Here is an 18,961-nt window from a genome sequence, read left to right on the forward strand (position 1 = left end):
ATATGGTGTGGTCCGGGATTTATCAATCCCATAAAGATGATGTAGTTCCTCCATAACTTTCCCCAAAAAACATGCTCCCTGGTCGGAATGTATGCGTTGAGGACAGCCGTACACTTGTATAAAATTTCTGCAAATTGCGGAGGCGGCTGACTCCGCGGTCTGGTCTCGAGTAGGGGTGACCACAGCGAATTTAGTGAAATGATCCACCATGACGAGGCAGTGTTCGTATCCCTGGAATGCGGGACCAATGTGCAGATAATCCACCGTCAAGAGCTCCAAGGGTTCTGAAGTCACAATCGTCTGTGTTGCGGCCCTCTGAGCAGGCGGTTTGGCCAATTCACATAAGCGGCAAGTACGACAAACTTCGTCCACAACAGCCGACAAGCGTGGGTGATAAACTTTCTGTTGTAACCATTGCAAAGTCTTTTTGACTCCAAAGTGGGCCCCTTTTTCGTGAGCCTCTCGAGCCAGTTCGTGTAGTTGAGCTCCGGGCGTAACCACCTGCCAAACAGTCGTTGAGGTTGTTTGCGAAGTGATCTTACGGTACAGTAATCCCCTTCGGATAATCAGTCTCTCCCATTGTCGCAGCATCAGCGACAGGTCTTGGGTCAAAGCTTGTCGTTGAGTATCAGTGGGTAATTGACCAGCGGCGACCCATGTCCGGAGAAGTCCAACTTCTTCATCTTCTTGTTGCTGTTGTATCCACTTATTACGAGATTGTTCCAGGATGCCCCTGTGGGCTTCTGGGGAAGATACTTTTGCATCAACATTGGTGAGCACGGCAGCGGTAAGAGCGAACGGTATTTCCTCTCCTTCTAATTCTTCGTCTCGATTCTGTCCAGGAGTTGTATGTCGAATCCTAGAGAGAGCATCTGCATGAACATTCTCGGCCCCTCTTTTGTAAATAATCTTGTAATTGTACTTCGCCATTCGGGCCACCCATCGCTGCTCCAAAGCCCCCAACTTGGCGTTTTCCAAATGAGCCAGTGGGTTATTGTCAGTTCGCACTACCACCTCGGAGCCCGCTAGGTACTCTGCGAATCTCTCCGTCATAGCCCACACCACTGCGAGGAGCTCGAGCTTAAAAGAGCTGTAATTGTCAGGGTTACGCTCGGAGTCATGGAGTGAACGGCTTCCATATGCGATCACCCTTTCCCGGCCATCCTGAACTTGTGACAACACAGCTCCTAGCCCGTGAAGACTCCCGTCAGTGTGCAGGATGAACGGCTGAGAAAAATCCGCATAAGCCAACACTGGGGCATCCGAGAGTGCAGCCTTGAGATCTCAGAAGGCCTCTTCCTGAGGGTGTTGCCACTGGATTTTTCGCCCATTGGCCCCAGCGGGAGCCCCCTTCAGCAGGTCATGTAGGGCTCGAGCTCGACATGCAAAATTCTTTACGAAACGACGGTAATATCCAGCTAACCCCAGAAAAGCCCGCACGTCTTTCACCGTCTCGGGGGTAGGCCATTCCTGGATAGCAGCAATCTTCTCCCGGGATGGCCTCACACCTTCTGCCGAAACGACATGACCCAGATACTCAATCTGAGAGCGAAATAGGTGACATTTCTGAGGCTTCACCTTCAACCCGTACTTTTGCAGCTGGCTGAGTACCTGTCCCAACCGCTTCAGGTGGTCCTCGAAGGAGGCGGCATAGACGATGATGTCGTCCAGGTAGATCAACGTGGCCTCAAAATTGAGATCCCCTAGACATCGCTCCATCAATCGCTGAAATGTCCCGGGGGCGTTGGCCAGCCCGAATGGCATTCGATTAAACTCAAACAGTCCCATGGGCACTATGAACGCCGTCTTAGCTCTGTCCTCTTCTGACATAGGCACCTGCCAGTACCCACTGGCCAAGTCCAGGGTCGAAAAATATGTTGCTTTACCCAATGCAGACAGAGATTCTTCTATGCGGGGCAGTGGGTATGAATCTTTAATAGTGCAAGCATTCAATTTACGATAATCAACACAGAATCGTAGTGTACCATCTTTCTTCCGGACCAACACGATGGGGGCCGCCCAAGGGCTTTGACTTTCCCGTATCACCCCTTTTTGTAGCATCTGAGCCAGCAAAGTTTTCACCTCCTGATAGAGTTGTGGCGGGATCTGTCGATATCGTTCTCGGATAGGGGCCGCTCCTGCTGTGGGGATCTCATGAGTGATGGCGGTGGTACACCCAAAGTCGTCCTCATGACTAGCAAATACTTCATGGTACTGTCCCAGCAATGCTTTTACTTGTGAAAGTTGGGCCGCAGTTAGTCCAGAAAGCTCGGCCCGCATCTGCTCCAAAATATTTCGGCCCTTCTCTTGTGTCGAGACTTCGTGGGCCTGTAGGGTTCGTATTGTTACCTCCCCAGGATCCTCGGGGTGTACTCGTAATTGAACCGCAGCAGCGGGCAGCACTTCTTCTAGAGGCTTTACTAGTTTGGCCAGTACAGTCCGTGCTTTCAGAATGATATCTCGGTCTTCAAGGTTAACGCAGCGGACCAGGGCGGTTCCTTTTCGCACCGTAGCGAGGGAACGGGCCACCAGTATGCCAGGAGGTAAGTGCTCTGAGTGACACGGCTCCACCTGCACCTCTACGCCTTCCAAAGGTATCGGGGCCCGAATTGGCAGGGCCACCACTGTCTGTCCAGGAGGCAGCACAAGCAGGGGTGCCGCTGTCGCGATGACCTTGCCCAGAGCCTCACCCTCCTGGCAGTCCCGATGCACCCGCGCACCTCGCACCAGCTGCTGGAATACCTGTCCCTGAGCTGTGCGAGAACCCCACTGCTTCAGTGTCCTTTGTGTGGGATCATTAAGCAACAGGTTACCAAACTCTTTTAAAATATTCATGCCTAGGGTGACGGGGTGTCGTTGATCAGCTTCTCCTTGAGTCAGCACCACCCCTCTGCGGCCGAGGGGTTTACCGCACAACGTCACCTGCACCCACACTACCCCGGCAACCGGAACCGGCAGTTGGTTGGCGGCTACTAGTCTAATCATGGGCCCCCACTGAGGCCTTGCTGCCTCCGGAAAGTTTTGTTGAAAGTACGCTGCGGGCATAGTGGTTACTTGTGACCCAGTGTCCACCAGACATCGGACGGCCCGGCCCTCTACTTCTGCCCAAACTTCAGGACACTTTGCTACCAAATCTTCGGGACTTCCACCACCCCTAGTTGTGGTTTTCGGCTCCGAGCGGCGTCCCCCCAGCCCGGAGCCCTTTAGTTTAATGGCCGCCGGGGTGGGTATCTCCCACGCCGCGGACACTCTCGGGCGAAGTGGCCTGGTTCTCCACACTCATAACACCGGGCCGGTAGAGATTGACCACCTCGCGGAGAGCGTGACCCCCAGGGACCGGGATTAGCACTGGGTCGTCCAGTCTCCGGTTCGGTTCTTCTCTTTACTTCAGCCAACTCGCTCTTTATATTTTTCAATTCACGCTTCATCTCCTCCACCCATTGAGGTTCCTCAACTGTGTTCGAGGAGGCCTCCACACCTCGGACCTTCCCCACGGGGACCGCCATCCCCTGCTCTTGCTCCTGAACCCGTGCCTGACTTCCCACTTCTGAAAAGTCGATTTGGGGATTCATTCTGATCCGTTCCCTTAAAGCCTGCTTTATCAGTGGATCTCGCAGTCCAGTCACCAGTAGGTCACGTAGGGTTATGTCAACAGGTCCTACCCCTACCCCATCTTTTCTTTCAATAGCCGTATGCAACTCTTGGAGTACATTCATATACTGAGTAATCGTCTCCCCCTCTGCCTGCATCCGGCTAAACAGTCGGGTCCTTAACTCTCCCACATTAGTGGGATCCCCGTGGGTCTGTTCCACTATCTGCAACACCTTTTCAAAAGTGTTGCGGTGCCCCGGGGGTTTCAACATCACTGACCTCCGCACCTCCCCGTCTAGGGCCAGGAGTGCCACTTCAGCTTCCAGGTCAGGGGTCATTGGGTGCATCCGAAAAAGCCCCCTCATCCGCTCTGTCCAGCTCCATAGCATAGCATTTGAGCCAGAGAATCTAGGCAGGTTGTTCAACATGGCCCCCAATGAGATGCTGGTACGGGGACCCTCATTATTTACAGAGCTTACAGCTCCCCCATGTTCGGGGCTACCACTGTCCGCGCTCGGAGACTGCATCCTGCCGACTACGCCAAGTGTAGGGTTCGAGCAGGCTCACAGGATGCAGTGACGAGACACGAGACTGAATGTGGGGTGAAATAAACTTTTATAAGTTTTAAAGCCGCAAGGGCTAAAACTGCTTAAATCAGACTAAACGGGAAACACTTATTTGTCCTATAATACACTTAGCCTTCCGGGCGTCGCTCGAGTTCACGACCACTCAGGGGTTGCAGATGTGGCTGCCTTGTAATCCACGACTTCCCGGAAGGACTTGTGCTTGTCCAGCCCCGAAGAGACCAGAACGATGGGGCGCAGCAGGCCCTTAAGAAACTGGACGGTGGGGCGCAACGGGCCCTGTAGTAACCGGAACGATGGGGCACAACAGGCCCTGAAGAAACCGGAACGATGGGGCACAACAGGCCCTGAAGAAACTGGGCGGTGGGGCGCAACGGGCCCTGAAGAAATGGGGTCGGTGGGGCACAACGGGCCCTGAAGAAGCTGGCACGGTGGGGCACAACGGGCCCTGAAGAAGTGGGGTCGGTGGGGGCACAACAGGCCCTGAAGAAACTGTTCAGGGGGTCAATCTCCCAGGCGTCCATTTAGAGGCGCTCGTTCCCCAGCCAGGTCATGACGCAGTTTCAAAAAAAGACATAAACGTTAACAAATTCTGCTCAGTGTCCCCTCAGTAACCGGGATGGGCTCTGCGGCCGCCTATAGCGAGGTGACGTCCCCTGAGGTCGGTGATGACGGGGCCGCAGCTGTGGGAGAAGACAGGGGGGCAGTGTCCTGGCCACTGTACCGGATTGCTGTGTCGTCGCAGCGGTCGCCTGAGATCCCGGTCCTGTCACACCACGGAGGGAATCAGCGGCCGTCACTTTATCTGAATCTTTGCGGGGGGAAACTCCCGGGGAGAGTCTCTTACGCGTCAACCTTCGGTCAGTCTCAAATTTCCCTTTTTCAGACTCCTGCCTGTCTCTCTTTTCCACACCGTCAGTTGCCACAGTCCTCTCTCTGCCGCACGGCTTCCTCTCTCCTGTCAGGCTCTCTGCCAACTGCCACCTCAGCGCGTCCCCTGCTCCTTTTACCCTCACCCCACCCCCTGTTGCCCTGACAACTTCAGTCGCATGTCTCCCTTTGTAATCCCCCTGATGTGGTTTCTTCAACAACCCTGATGGCGGTCCCCCTGGTTCCAGCCCAATCACTGTATGGGGGTCCTCCTCCCACATGCGGTTAGCACAGTTGAGTTACAGAGCAAGTCCAATTCTCAGGCTATACCTCTCAGGTTGAGCAACAGGGTCTTGCACCAAGTGTCACTAGAGTTATTTTCCTTGGTTTAGCATCTGTTTCTTTCTTGTGTGCGGTTAACACAGTTAGGTTACAGAGCAAGTCCAACCCATGTGCTACTTCTCCTGTGATGTTTAACAGGGTTTAGTGCCTTGCTTACTTTTAGCAGTACGACTCCATGCTGTAACCGAGCTGGGTAGTCTGAGTTCTGCTCTCAGTGTGTGACGTTTAACACAGTGCGTTTAAGGTGATCGCTCGCAGTCTACTTCCGTCATTGTTCACTGGCAGCAGTTATTTAATCTCTGCACGGTGGACCCTGGGTTGCGATTGCACTTTATTATTTTTATTCAGCGCAATCCTCCAACCCTAACAGCTAGGGTTTGTGAAAAAGAGATGTCTGGTACCATTTCCCATACAACTAAAGACTCAGAGTGTGCTAACATCAGGTACAGCCATGCAGCCTTCCAGAAAATTACCTGCTGAGGTGAAGTCTCCAAATAGCACCCTCATCAGAATTATAAGAAGAGGCAACATTTTGGAAAATTATCAAACTTTTTGACATTTGTGTGAAGTTTGTTTAAATGTTGTTTTTTATTTTGAAATTGTGAAAAGTATAATCTGTGCACTCTCACTGCAAACCAATATACACTGATGTCTAATTATTACTCTGGTTGTAATATCCTCCAAAAATAAAACAATGTGTTTTATCTATACCCAGAGCTTTGCTGAATATGTGTAAATATACACAGAACAGTAAAGTATGTGATGATCAACCTTACTCTTGAGAATGTGCATCAAAAAATCCTGCAAAAGGTAGCCCTATGAGGTCAGTGTAGATGACCAACAAGTGTCTTCTGTTGCATTGAACGATAGGTACACTGGTCTACAGCACTAATACATGGGCTCATATATGGGTCAATATATTGGACCAATGGGAAGAACTTGCCCAGTTTACTATGAACTGTTTTATCCAGTCTCCAATGTTATGTGCAAAAAGTTGTTCAATATGGCCAATGGCTTTGTCACACAGGGTATCTGCAAGAAGGAAGAAAAACCTAACATTTGTCAAAATGAATCAGGAAATAAGGAATGGCACAGTACCAACTATCTTTTACCTATAGCTGATCCCAATAGTTAAATCAGCCATACCACATGTCTCCTTGTTGGTTGATTATCTTTCTTCTTTTGCTGTTACTACTTCTGATGGTCCATGCTTGGCTAGACCCTGTACATCATGTCATATATATTGTAGCACTGCTACCTGGGGTGCTATTGATGATCTTAAACTGCAACATATCTCTTTGTGTTCCCTGGTGTAACTTTCTTTTTAACACTGCTCCAGCTGCTGCTTCACCAGCCTCACATCTCCTTTCTACCCACTGTATATTAGAGTTCTAGATAAACATGAAGCAGTTCCCAAAATAGGGCTTGTTTTCAATAGCTTTTCAGTTTTATAACAATATTCCTGTTTTGACCTGAGAAAAAGGGGATAATCTTGATAAAAAGTATTTTGTAATTGCCAATTTATTTTGTGATTAGCAAACCAGTTGTGGATCCCCATAATGGCTTTTTTTTAACCTTTTATTGAAAAACAATAACACCTGTTATATCTTCCCAATTAAAGAGATAACTTTGGCTGGTGAAAATCTTCTTCCTTTATTCAGTGATAAACTCTTGGCACTCCCAGAACAAGGCTAATTTTTGTACCAATAGTGTGAAAATGCATGGGCATCTACCATTTGCGCCACCTATGTGTAAACAGCAGTAAGGCATGCATTACGCCTAAAAGCAGAACATTTTTGGACTATTTATTCAATATAAGTAGTCGACAAAGTCTGAAACTGCAGTGTGTGGTTAAATAGGCTGCCGATTAGCATCGATTACAGTCCATTTTCCCCTAGCCGGTTAGATTGAGGGCACTTGGACATTAAAAAGGCTGTTTTTGTATTACGGAACTTAAAATATGTTTATTAGTTTCAAAGGCAACTGAGAGAATTATACAATTATTTTTCAGCCAGTCAGAAACGTTTCAATTAGTCTATTCATGGCAAGTATACTGTTAGCAAATTAAACTTTTTTGAAATCTCTGCAAAGTTGGCACATTTGAATTCCAAAATATCTGCACATCTTTAGCATTGAGTATTAAAGGTTATTAACCTGCAAACATTATATAACACTGTGTACTTGCAATCGCTCATTTTGTGTCACGGGTGTGTCAGGTGTGAAAGACAGTCATCCTGGATCCAGCTGTAGAAGGTTATTTCTTTTTCGCTCTACAGGTACTTGCTTGATTTTGCATTTCTGTTATGGAGTGATATCCTTCTCCATCTAAGACCCAACAGTTACAGTTACCTCCACCTCCTGCTGCTAATTAACACAACTTTACTAAAGGTTTAAATACATTCAGTTTCTTCAGCAGGTCTCTTGTGGTAGTTCAATTTTGCTCTGTCTTGTTGGAAGTACTAGCAGTCAGCTAGAGTCTTATTGGAACCTCTTGGAGGATTGCTTGTTTGATATCTCGGTGGTCTTCTCAAGCTAAGCATATCCCCTCATTTGTCCACCCTCTCTGGCATTAGTTGTAGTGGAGGCTGACTTCTCCTCACCCTGTCCCCTCCCTTTCCAGGGCCTATCACTAGGGTCAGGCAGGGATTAGGTTCCTGCTCGGCACCATATACCCATGGCACTTTCCATGTCTCTCCCCAGCACTTTCCATGTTTTTCCCCTCACAGCACTTTCCATGTCTCTCCCCCCACAGCTCTTTCCATGTCTCTCCCCCATAGCTCTTTCCATGTCTCTCCCCCACCCGTTCCATGTCCCTCCCCCTACGGCACTTTCCTATCTCTTCCCTACACCACTTTCCATGTCTCCCACAGCCTTTTAATTTCTCTCTCCCCACAGCACTTTCCATGTTTCCCCCTTTCTTTTTTGCCTTTGCACAAAATCACCATGCCTGGCCCTTCACTACCGCAGCCCTGATACCTACAAATGGATGAAGTCATCGCCGCTCTTATAGTCCACAATCTTCACTACTGTCTTCTACTTCTCAGGTCTCCACAACTGCTCTGGTCCACTAGCAACCCAGAACCTGTTATGCAGGAAGTGAACAGTACAGCTTCCTGTTACAGGTTCCTGGTGATAGAGGGTAAGGCCGGGGCCACACGTGCGAGAAACTCGCACAAGTCTCGCATCTCAATACCCGGCACTGCCGCCGGCACTCGGGATCGGAGTGTGCAGCTGCATGTATTTCTATGCAGCTGAGTGCTCCGGTCCTGATTGCCAGCGGCAGTGACAGGTATTGAGATGCGAGACTCGTATGAGTTTTTCGCAAGTGTGAACCCGGCCTAAAGCTGATAACTGCGCAGCCCACAGAGGCATGCCCAGTTCACTGCTGATGTGGCTATAACATGAGATAGGGTTGGTGTCTGATCTCTGTCTCCTATGCCCAGGGGCTGCTGTATTTGCAGACTGTAAATGTCATGCAGTGACCCTTACAGACCTGAAAAGTAAGCTTGCAACCCCAGTGACTGCACTAAACATTAAAAAACTAAATAAAATTTAATAAAACACAGATTAAAACAACATGTTACCTAAAAGAAAAACATATTTTTAAATAATAAAAACATGCATCTTCTGTTTAACCCCTTACGTCTGAGCCAATTTTGACCTTAATAACCAAGCCAATTTTTACAATTGTGACTACTATCATCTTATGGCTGGGATCACACATGCAAGGAATATGGCAGAGTCTCGCATGTTAATACCCAGCACTGCCGCCGGCACTCGGATCGGAGCATGCGGCCGCATAGCAATACATGAAGCTGCACGCTCTGCTCCTGCGTGCCGGCGACAGTGCCAGGTTTTAATGTGCAAGACCGGCCGTATTCCTAGCATGTGTGATCCCGGCCTATGTGGTTATAACTCTGGAACACTTATTACATGATATTACATATTGCACTTCATGATAATGCTAAAATTTATTCGATATGATTTGCGTTTATTTATGAAAAAATGGAAATTTGGCATAAATTTTGAAAATTTGGCAATTTTCAAATTTTATTTTTTGCACCCTTACATCAGAGTTATGTCAAACAAAATAGTTCATAAATAACATTTCCCAGATGTATACTTTTAATCAGCACAATTTTGGAAACTTTTTTTGTTAGAATGCTATAAGGGTTAAAAATTGACCATCAATTTCTCACTTTTCCAGCAAAATTTACAAAACCGTTTTTTATTTGAAGCGACTTTGAGTGGTCTATATGACTGCAAGTACCCAAAAGTTACACCATTCTAAAATCTACACCTCACAATGTGTTAAAAACCACCTTCAAGAAGTTTATTAACCCTTCAAGAGCTTCACAGGAACTGAAGCAATGTGGAAGGAAAAAAATAGCATTTAACTTTCTTTTAGGGACCACATCATATTTGAAGTGACTTTGAGAGTCTATATGATAGCAAGTACCCAAAGGTTACATCATTCTAAAATCTACACCTCCCAAGCTGCTAAAAACCACATTCAAGAAGTTTATTACCCTTCAAGAGCTTTACAGGAACTGAAGCAATGTGGAAGGAAATAAATAACATTTAACTTTTCTCACAAAAAAATTAGTTTAGACCCAAACTTTTTTATTTTCACAAGGGTAACAGGAAAAAATGGACCACAAAATTTGTTGTGCAATTGCTGCTGAGTACATCGATACCCCATATGTGGGGAATACTACTATTTGGGTGCACTGGAGGGCTCATAAGGGAAGGAGCAACATTTGACTTTTTGAATGCAAAATTGGATGGAATCGGTGGCTACCATGTCGCATTTGGAGAGCGCCCGATGTGCCTAAACAGTGGAAACCTCCCACAATTGACCCCATTTTGGAGGTCACACCCTTCAAGGATTTTATTCAGGGGAATAGTGAACATTTTGAAACCACAGATGCGACACAAAATTTGATAACATTAGGTCATCATATTCAATATGTCATCATTAGTGATGAGCAAATTTATTCAGAAAACGATCGCCAAACAAAAATTTGGCACAAATGTGGCACATTCGGATTCGAGTTTGAAAACACAAGCAAAATTTAATAAAATTGGAAAAAATTGGTAACATTCGGTAAAAAATGCGGGAAAATATTTGTGTTGCCACAAAAGTATTTTCAGCACTTTAGCAATGATAATGGTAGTGTGTCATGAGTGTTTGGTATGTCTTTGATGAGGGGAGGGGGTTGCAGAGGCACGGTGTTCTTGTAAACAGTAGTTTATTTCCCTAACTTTAAGTGTGGACTTTGCGGCTAGCCAATCAGGGTGCACGAAACACCCACAATGTCATGTCAAAGGCTTGTATTATAGGCTGATGAAATCGCATGTACCTCTCCATATAAAGAGCGAACATCTTGTTTTAGTACCATTTTGACATTGTACAGAGTTCAGAAAGGCTGCTACTGATGCTGGTACTGTTAGCAGCAAGATTTTAGCTAGTTTTTCTAGGCGGTTGCATTTGAGTCAGATAGTGTAGCTAGCTAGTGTCAAGTGTGACTGTTAAATTTACCTTCCAGCACTTTGGCCATTACTGAGGTCCACAGACAAAACCAGCAGAGCACATGTCCTACAAGTGTGTTGTGCACTACTTCTATTGTGCTCGATGCACGAGTATATCAATCTAAGTATTTTTTTTACACTTGCTAAATGTGAAACAGCCTGCTGTATCCCACCTTGTCATTTAGTGCTGTGGTGATAAGAAACTGTTTGCCGACCTAAGACACATTAAAAAATATATAGGTTTTCAGTTGCAAAAAGTTAGACAGCTCACTGTATCCCACTTTGTCATTTTGTAGAGCCCTGATCCAGAGGCCACCCAAAAATATTTGTGCTCCTAACGTCATACAGTAGAGGACCTGACTTTAAAATAGTTTGCAGCATATAGTGTGTTATAGAGGCCTGGTCCAGAGCTCACAAAAAATTATTCTGTTCCTAGTGTCATACAGTAGGGGAACTGACTTTAAAATAATTTGTAGCATTTAGTTTGTTACAGAAGCCTGATCCAGAGGCCACCAAAAAATTATTGTGTTTCTAATGTCATACAGTAGGGGACATCTGACTTTCAAATTGTAGCATATCTTTGTCATACAGCCCTCATCCACACTCAAACAATTCTTTCTTCTGTGACTAACACGATGCAGCACGCCATATTTCACCTTGGAATTTATTGTTGTTGAAATTCATCTGTTTGCAGATGTGGTGCAGAGTTTAAAATATATTTTTTGCTGCTAATACTATGCTCCTATCACACTATCTGAGCAAAATGTCAGGGAAAAAGCGAGGCCGTGGTAGGAGAATTAGGCTTCATGTTCAATGTGTACGTGGGGTAGTTGGTAATGTTTGTGAATGCACTAGAGAACCAACATCACGTCCTATGTACAGACAACTGACAACTTCTGTTACTGAACAGGCTACTCCACTACCTTTCTTTGGCAGACACACAGCGGTACACCTTTTTGATGAGGCCCAGAAAGAGCATGCGCTCGAGTGAATGGCAAGCGCAGCTTCAATTGGTCTCTCCTCTTCCTCCACCTCAACATCACACATAGTACAGTCCACAGAGGTGATACCCTAGTTCTCCTTGCTTTCCCCTGCGTTCCAACTCTTTAAACATACAACTGACTGTACAGAACAACAGATGGGTGAGTTTGTAGAGCTGTTCACACATTCTATGCCATGGTCATTAGAAGTGTACTCAAAAGATTCACAGTGTCAAGAGGAGGAAATCTGCACTGATGTTCAAATTTTTTTTAGCTTGGATCCAGGGCAGGACGAAGGAGGGTCCAAACAGCACCCTGACCCTCATCATCAAACATTAACCCTTGGGGGCAGGTGATCCTGATGAGACTCAAATCAGAGGCACACACAGAAAGTACTATACTGTCAGGGCAAGAAGATGAGGATGACACCAAGGGCGAGGAATGTGATAACACAGAAGATGATGATGATGTGTTAGACTCCAGTTGGTGTGAGCATAGAGGCACTCAGCTGAGTAGGTCATCTGAGGAGGAAGATGAGGAGGTTATGCTGCACCATACATTGCACACACATAATGATGCAGCCATGATGAGCAATTTATCTTCAGCCACAACTGTGGCTGTGCCGAGCAGCATCTGCGGGTCTGCAGCTCGCAGGGGTGGCAAGGGTTGCCTAGCCTGGGCCTTTTCTGACACTCCAAAGGATAAGCCAACATATGTAATCTGCCAACTTTGCAAAAAAACCTGAGTCGAGGCAAAAAGTGCAATAATTTGACTACTACATGTATAAATCTTTAATTCACACAATTGGTTCCTAAATCAGGCAACGCAAAGGGATGCTAATAAAACAATTTTTTACACAAAAAGCCCACCTGATAGACACATATAACTATAGCATTTATCAAATAAATACATGTGTAAAAAAGGGGCTAAATAGCATCAAATAAATGCATATATCTATAGCGCTACAGAAATGTGTCACATAGAGGGCTGATCAGACCGATGTGTAAAACACTACTAGTCATGTATAATATACAGCCATTTTAATCATGGGGTTATGTACACATATATCCCTATCCAAGCTGAAAAATCAGCATAATAAACTAATGTGCACAAATATCTATAGCGCTATAAAACACATGAGGTTTAACAAGTGCATATAGTTATGGCATCACAAAATGTACCCATAAGAAGGGCTTAGTAAAATCCTATATGAAGGGCATAGTGGTAAAATCAAAACCCCAATAAACATGAAAATCATTACCGGTATATTGCACATGGATGTCCTGGCGTCCTCACTGCCCCAACGCGCGTTTCGATCCCCTGACGAATGCTGTAGTTACATGTGCCTATCAGGTGGACTTTTTGTGCCATCTAGTTAGGGTAAGGATATTGGTGTATAGAATTCAGTATTCTGAAAAATTGTATTCTATATATGAATGAGGTATTTTCTTAGCGGGTTCCACCATTTGATCATGTGGTGATATTGCTGTTTTTTACAGCTTCTCTTTGCATCTTAGTTTGTCTGTGACATAAGGTCCTTGGTTATGTTGTAAATTCAATGAATTCCTTTATTATGTCTTTTAAAATATTTCAATAAAAAATTGTTTTATTAGCATCCCTTTGCATTGCCTGATTTAGGAACCAATTGTGTGAATTATTGTATATTGTAAGGGATGTGCCCCAATTACAGGGGTTGTTTAAATTTCAGGACTTTTGTGTGATTAAAAAATGTATAAATCTTTACATGTGCAATCAATATGCTTTACTGTGGGAATCCCCCTGCACAAAAATGCGGACCAGTGGACCTCAACCACCATCATCTGCCCCATCTATTACATCTGCTGCTTATTCCTCCTCCTCTATTACTGTGCCAACTATTGAGATGCAGGTCTTTGTCTACAGAACCTCGTGTTCTTTACCCGCTTCAGTCACGCTGACTGAGAGCATGCCGTCTGCTGTAACGGAAGCAGACATGCTTGCTGTTTTTGACCGATCTCAGAACGAGCACACCAAAAGTTTCTCAATCCACCATAAAATCTCTGCCTGCACCTCTCTCATGGTCCAGCAGTTTGTCCAGTTCACCATGCTCTGCCCTCTCAGCATTATATCCAGCCCACAGTTACACAGTTGTGGCAGTCGTTAAGGGGTTAAATGGTGATGTATATCATTTTGGACCACTAAATTACTAATACCAATATATTTGCATAGGCATCTATTACTAATATTCTACTATTATTATTTTACATTTTGCACTAACAAACCCTATTTCAGTTGTAATAGCAGTTTTATTTGGTGTCAATCAATTTTAAGAGAAAGTCATACAACTCTGCAACAAACTCAAAATATACTTGTGGCAGTCTTATTAGTTGAGAAAAAAATCACATTCAGACTGTAAATAGACAGTGAAATGCATCAAAAACTCCACTTTCTTTAAGCTGTAATCTAATGCAATCTTTTTCTTATCTGACCAGCATAAACATTTCTAGATAAATCCAATATGCAGTATAGAAAGAAAACTCTAAGACTTGGAAATGTATAAAATACATTTCACTTTGTCATAGGTAGTACAGATAGTTTCTGGTAAAGAAATATGTTTCATATTTTACCCAATATTGCCAAAATATGCTAATATTTTAACAAGATGATACGATTAATAATATACCTATGTTAATGGAGTTGTAAATCATATCACACATTGGGAATACATTCAAAAGTTCAAAAACTAGATTTAAGCAAATTTAATGATCACAAATGTCCTGAAAATGTTGTATATTGGCAGCCAGTCAATTGCCATTTTGCTGGATTATTTAGCAGAGAAGGGGGTAAAAAACAAAGCACATTCTGCTCACTTGTCCTAAGCACTCATCTTGTTCCTTATTTGGAAGCTTTTCTGTCCTCTGTGAGGGTCTTGGGATCTTGGGTTGTTCCTGCACCATTGCTCAATTAGTTAATATACTTGATAGGTGATGCATATCATTGATATTAAATAGTTAGATTTGCGTGCTCAGATAACTTTGACCAAGGTTTCAGACCTTAGTTAGCCTGTTAGGTTATGGCTTGTTCACTATCTTTGTTAGAAAAGGCCAAGTGATGCAAATTTCCTAGCTTTATAAACACTCAACTTCTTCTAGCCTTGTGACAAAAACAGCAGTCATTAGTTTTTCTAATCAGCTGCCTAGTGCTCTGAAAATGAAAATGGTGGAGGCCCAAAAAGCAAGAGAAAGCTATAAAAAGATAGCAAAGTGTTACAAGTTGCCTTTTCCTCAGTTCAAAATGTGATTAAGAAATGGCAGTTAAAAGGAACAGTAGATGTCAAGATAAGGTCTGGAAGGCCAAGCAATATTTCAGTGAGAGCTGCACATAGGATTGCTGAAGAGGAAAATCAGAACGTCTGTTTGACTGCAAAATACCTTCAGAAAGATTTAACAGACTCTGGGGTTGTGATACATTATTCTACTATTCAGAGACACCTACAATAATATGGCCTTCATGGAATAGTCATCAGAAGAACACTTCTTCTGCGGCATCACCATAAAATTCACCCAAAAAGTATGCAAAAGAGCATCTAAACAAGCCTTATAAATTTTGGAAACGTCCTGTGGACTGATGTGGTTAGGTTAGAATTATTTGGCCACAATGATCAAAAGTAAATCTGGAGAAAAAAGGGTACAGAATTTCAGGAAAAGAACATCTTCCAAAACATTAAGCCTGGAGGTGGATCAATCATGATTTGGGGTTGTGTTGCAGCCAATGGCATGGGTAGCCAATGGCATTTCACGGGTAGAGGGAAGAATGAATTTAATGAAATTTCAACAAATTCTTGATGCAAAAATAACACCATCTATAAAAATGCTGAAATTGAAAAGAGAATGACTTCTACAGATAGATAACCATCCTAAACACTCAAAACCCACAATAGACTACCTCTAAAGGCACAAGTTGAATGTTTTACAATGACCTTCATAGTACCCTGATCATTGAAGAATTTTTTGAATCAGTCAGTTTTGCTTTTTGTAATTTTTAAAATGTAAAAGATCTATATGTATATAGTAAAATACAAAGGAAATGTGTTATCTTTCATTTTAGCCCTTTTTGGGATCATTTCATCTTTAACTTGCTTAACTGTTCACAATAACACACAATATGGCTCCTTCACTTTCTCTCTGCTGACATTCCCACCATCATAATGGGTGATTTGAACATCCCCATTGATACCCACCAGTCGACAGCCTCCAAACTCCTGTCACTTACTTCATCCTTTGGACTTACTCAGTGGTCCTCCTCAGCCATCCACGCAGACGGACATACACTAGACCTGGTCTTCACCCGCCTCTGCTCTCTTTCTAACTTCACCACCTTCCCTCTCCCTCTATCTGACCACCATCTACTCACTTTCTCATCCCTGTCCTCCTCACCTGTCACCTATGTCCAGAAGCATGTGCACCCCCACAGAAACCTCGCACATCTAGACACTCGCACATTCTCTGACTCTATTCTACCACTGTCCTCCATAGCTTCACTCCACGACACTGACTCTAGTTTCTACAATGCCACTCTTGCATCAGCCATCAACTCAGTCACCCCTGTCATGCATAACAGAGTGTGACGAATCAATAGACAACCCTGGCACAATAACACCACTAAAAAGCTTCAACAAGCATCCAGAATTGCAGAACAGCGCTGGAAGAAAACGCATTCGCCAGACGACTTCACTGCACTCAAACAAGCAACACTTGCATTCAAATCAGCTTTCACCTCTGCTAAACAGGCCTTCTTTACATCCCTTGTATCTTCCTTATCCCACAACCCCAAACAGTTGTTCAATACTTTTGACTCCCTCCTCCGCCTACCACTGCCCCCTCCGACTTCCCTAATCTCTGCCGAGGACTTTGCCGTACACTTCAAAAACAAGATAGACCAAACACGGCAAGTCTTTATTGCTCAACCACCACAACCCCTTTGTATACCAGACCAATGCTAAAACCTCATAACCTCCTTATCTAACATCACTGAAGGGGAGCTTGCTCATCTTCTCTCCAAATCACACCTCACCACTTGTGCACTTGACCCTATCCCATCCCACCTCCTCCCCAACATCACCACCACTCTTATCCCATCCCTAACCCACCTCCTCAACCTATCACTAACTTCTGGTACCTTCTCTTCTGCTTTCAAACATGCCACAATCACGCCTATCCTTAAAAAGCCAACTGTCGATCCAACAGCCATGTCCAGCTATCGCCCAATATTGCTGCTCCCAATCGGTTCTAAACTCCTGGAGCAGCATGTCCACACTGAACTTTCCTCCCACCTCTCATCTAACTTGCTCTTTGACAATCTACAATCTGGCTTCCGCCACCATCATTCCACTGAGACTGCCCTGACCAAAATTACCAACAACCTACATACAGCCAAAGCTAACGGACAATACTCTATACTCCTGCTTCTAGACCTGTCCTCTACTTTCGACACAGTTGACCACTGCCTCCTACTACAGATCCTCTTCTCCTTTGGCATCAAAGATCTCGCCCTATCCTGGATCTCCTCATACCTTTCCAACCGCGCATTCAGCGTCTCCCACTGCCACACTACCTCCTCATTCCACCCTCTTTCTGTTTGAGTCCCCCAAGGCTCTGTTCTAGGACCCCTACTCTTCTGAATCTACACACTTGGCCTGGGGTAACTCATAAAGTCACACGGATTCCCGTACCACCTTTATGCCGATGATACTCAGATCTACCTCTCTGGCCCAGACGTCACCTCTCTGCTGTCCAGAATCCTAGAGTGTCTATCAGCCATATCCTCCTTCTCCTCTCGCTTCCTCAAACTTAATGTGGACAAATCTGAACTGATCATCTTTCCCCCATCTCACAGATCTTCCTTACCCGACCTTTCTATAACAATTGACAACATCACACTTTCCCCTGTACCGGAAGTCCGCTGCCTCAGAGTAACCCTTGACTCTGCCCTGTCCTTCAAACCGCACATCCAAGCTCTCTCCACTTCCTGCCGCCTCCAGCTCAAAAATATTTCCAGAATCTGTTCCTTCCTCAACCCTCAATCTACTAAAATGCTTGCGCATGCCCTCATCATCTCCCTGCCTCGACTATTGCAGCATCCTTTTCTGTGGCCTTCCTGCTAACACCCTTGCACCTCTCCAGTCCATCCTCAACTCTGCTGCCCGACAAATTCATCTCTCTCCTCGCTACTCCTCCGCTTCTCCCCTCTGCAAATCTCTTCACTGACTCCCATTCCCTCAGCGCATCCAATTCAAATTACTAATACTGACCTACAAGGCCATCTACAACCTGTCTCCTCCATACATCTCTGAACTAATCTCCTGATACCTTCCATCATGCAACCTCCGGTCCTACCAAGACCTCGTTCTCTCCTCCACACTTATTCGCTCCTCACCCAACTGCCTCCAAGACTTCTCCCGAATAGCCCCCATCATCTGGAATTCCCTGCCCCAACACGTCCGGCTATCAACCACACTCGGATCCTTCAAATGGGACCTGAAAACCCACCTCTTCAGGAAAGCCTACAGCTTGCAATGATCCCCACTGCCTCCTCACCACTACTGGAGCTACCATCACTGGAGCTGCTGCAACCCCCCAACCTACTGTCTCCTTCCCTACCATCCTGTAGCATGTAAGCCCGAAAGGGCAGGATCCTCTCTCCCCTCTATATCAGTCTGTGATTGTTAGTTTTACTGTAAGTGACATCTGTAATTTGTATGTAACCCCTTCTCATGTACAGCACCATGGAACCAATGGTGCTTTATAAATAATAATAATAATAATAATAATAATAATAATAATAATAACAGTAATTTTGGCCAGTGGCGCCCAAACTTTTACATACCAGTGTATTATTATATCATGATAGGTATGCCTTCAATTACAATTTGTGTATTCTGGCTTTTGATTTTTTTTCAGCATTAAAAACTTGGTTTCCATTGTAGCAAGGATTTTATTGGCGCTCAAACCATTATTGTCATGTGTTTCTGCTATTTTTGCAGGTAGCTACTCATTTACTTTGTATGAGGAGCAGTTTTACTAC

General features: G+C 44.9%; 1 protein-coding gene across 1 annotated transcript in view; it reads right to left on the reverse strand.

Moving 5' to 3' along the window:
- Nucleotides 1-18,961, reverse strand: part of LOC141101163 (cadherin-7) — a 463,705-nt gene that overhangs the window by 243,682 nt on the left and 201,062 nt on the right. The window lies entirely within an intron of this gene.

Source organism: Dendrobates tinctorius, unplaced genomic scaffold (genome assembly GCF_039654945.1).
Source record: "Dendrobates tinctorius isolate UK_male_01 unplaced genomic scaffold, ASM3965494v1 ptg000115l, whole genome shotgun sequence".
In the NCBI taxonomy this organism is placed as follows: Eukaryota; Metazoa; Chordata; class Amphibia; order Anura; family Dendrobatidae; genus Dendrobates; species Dendrobates tinctorius.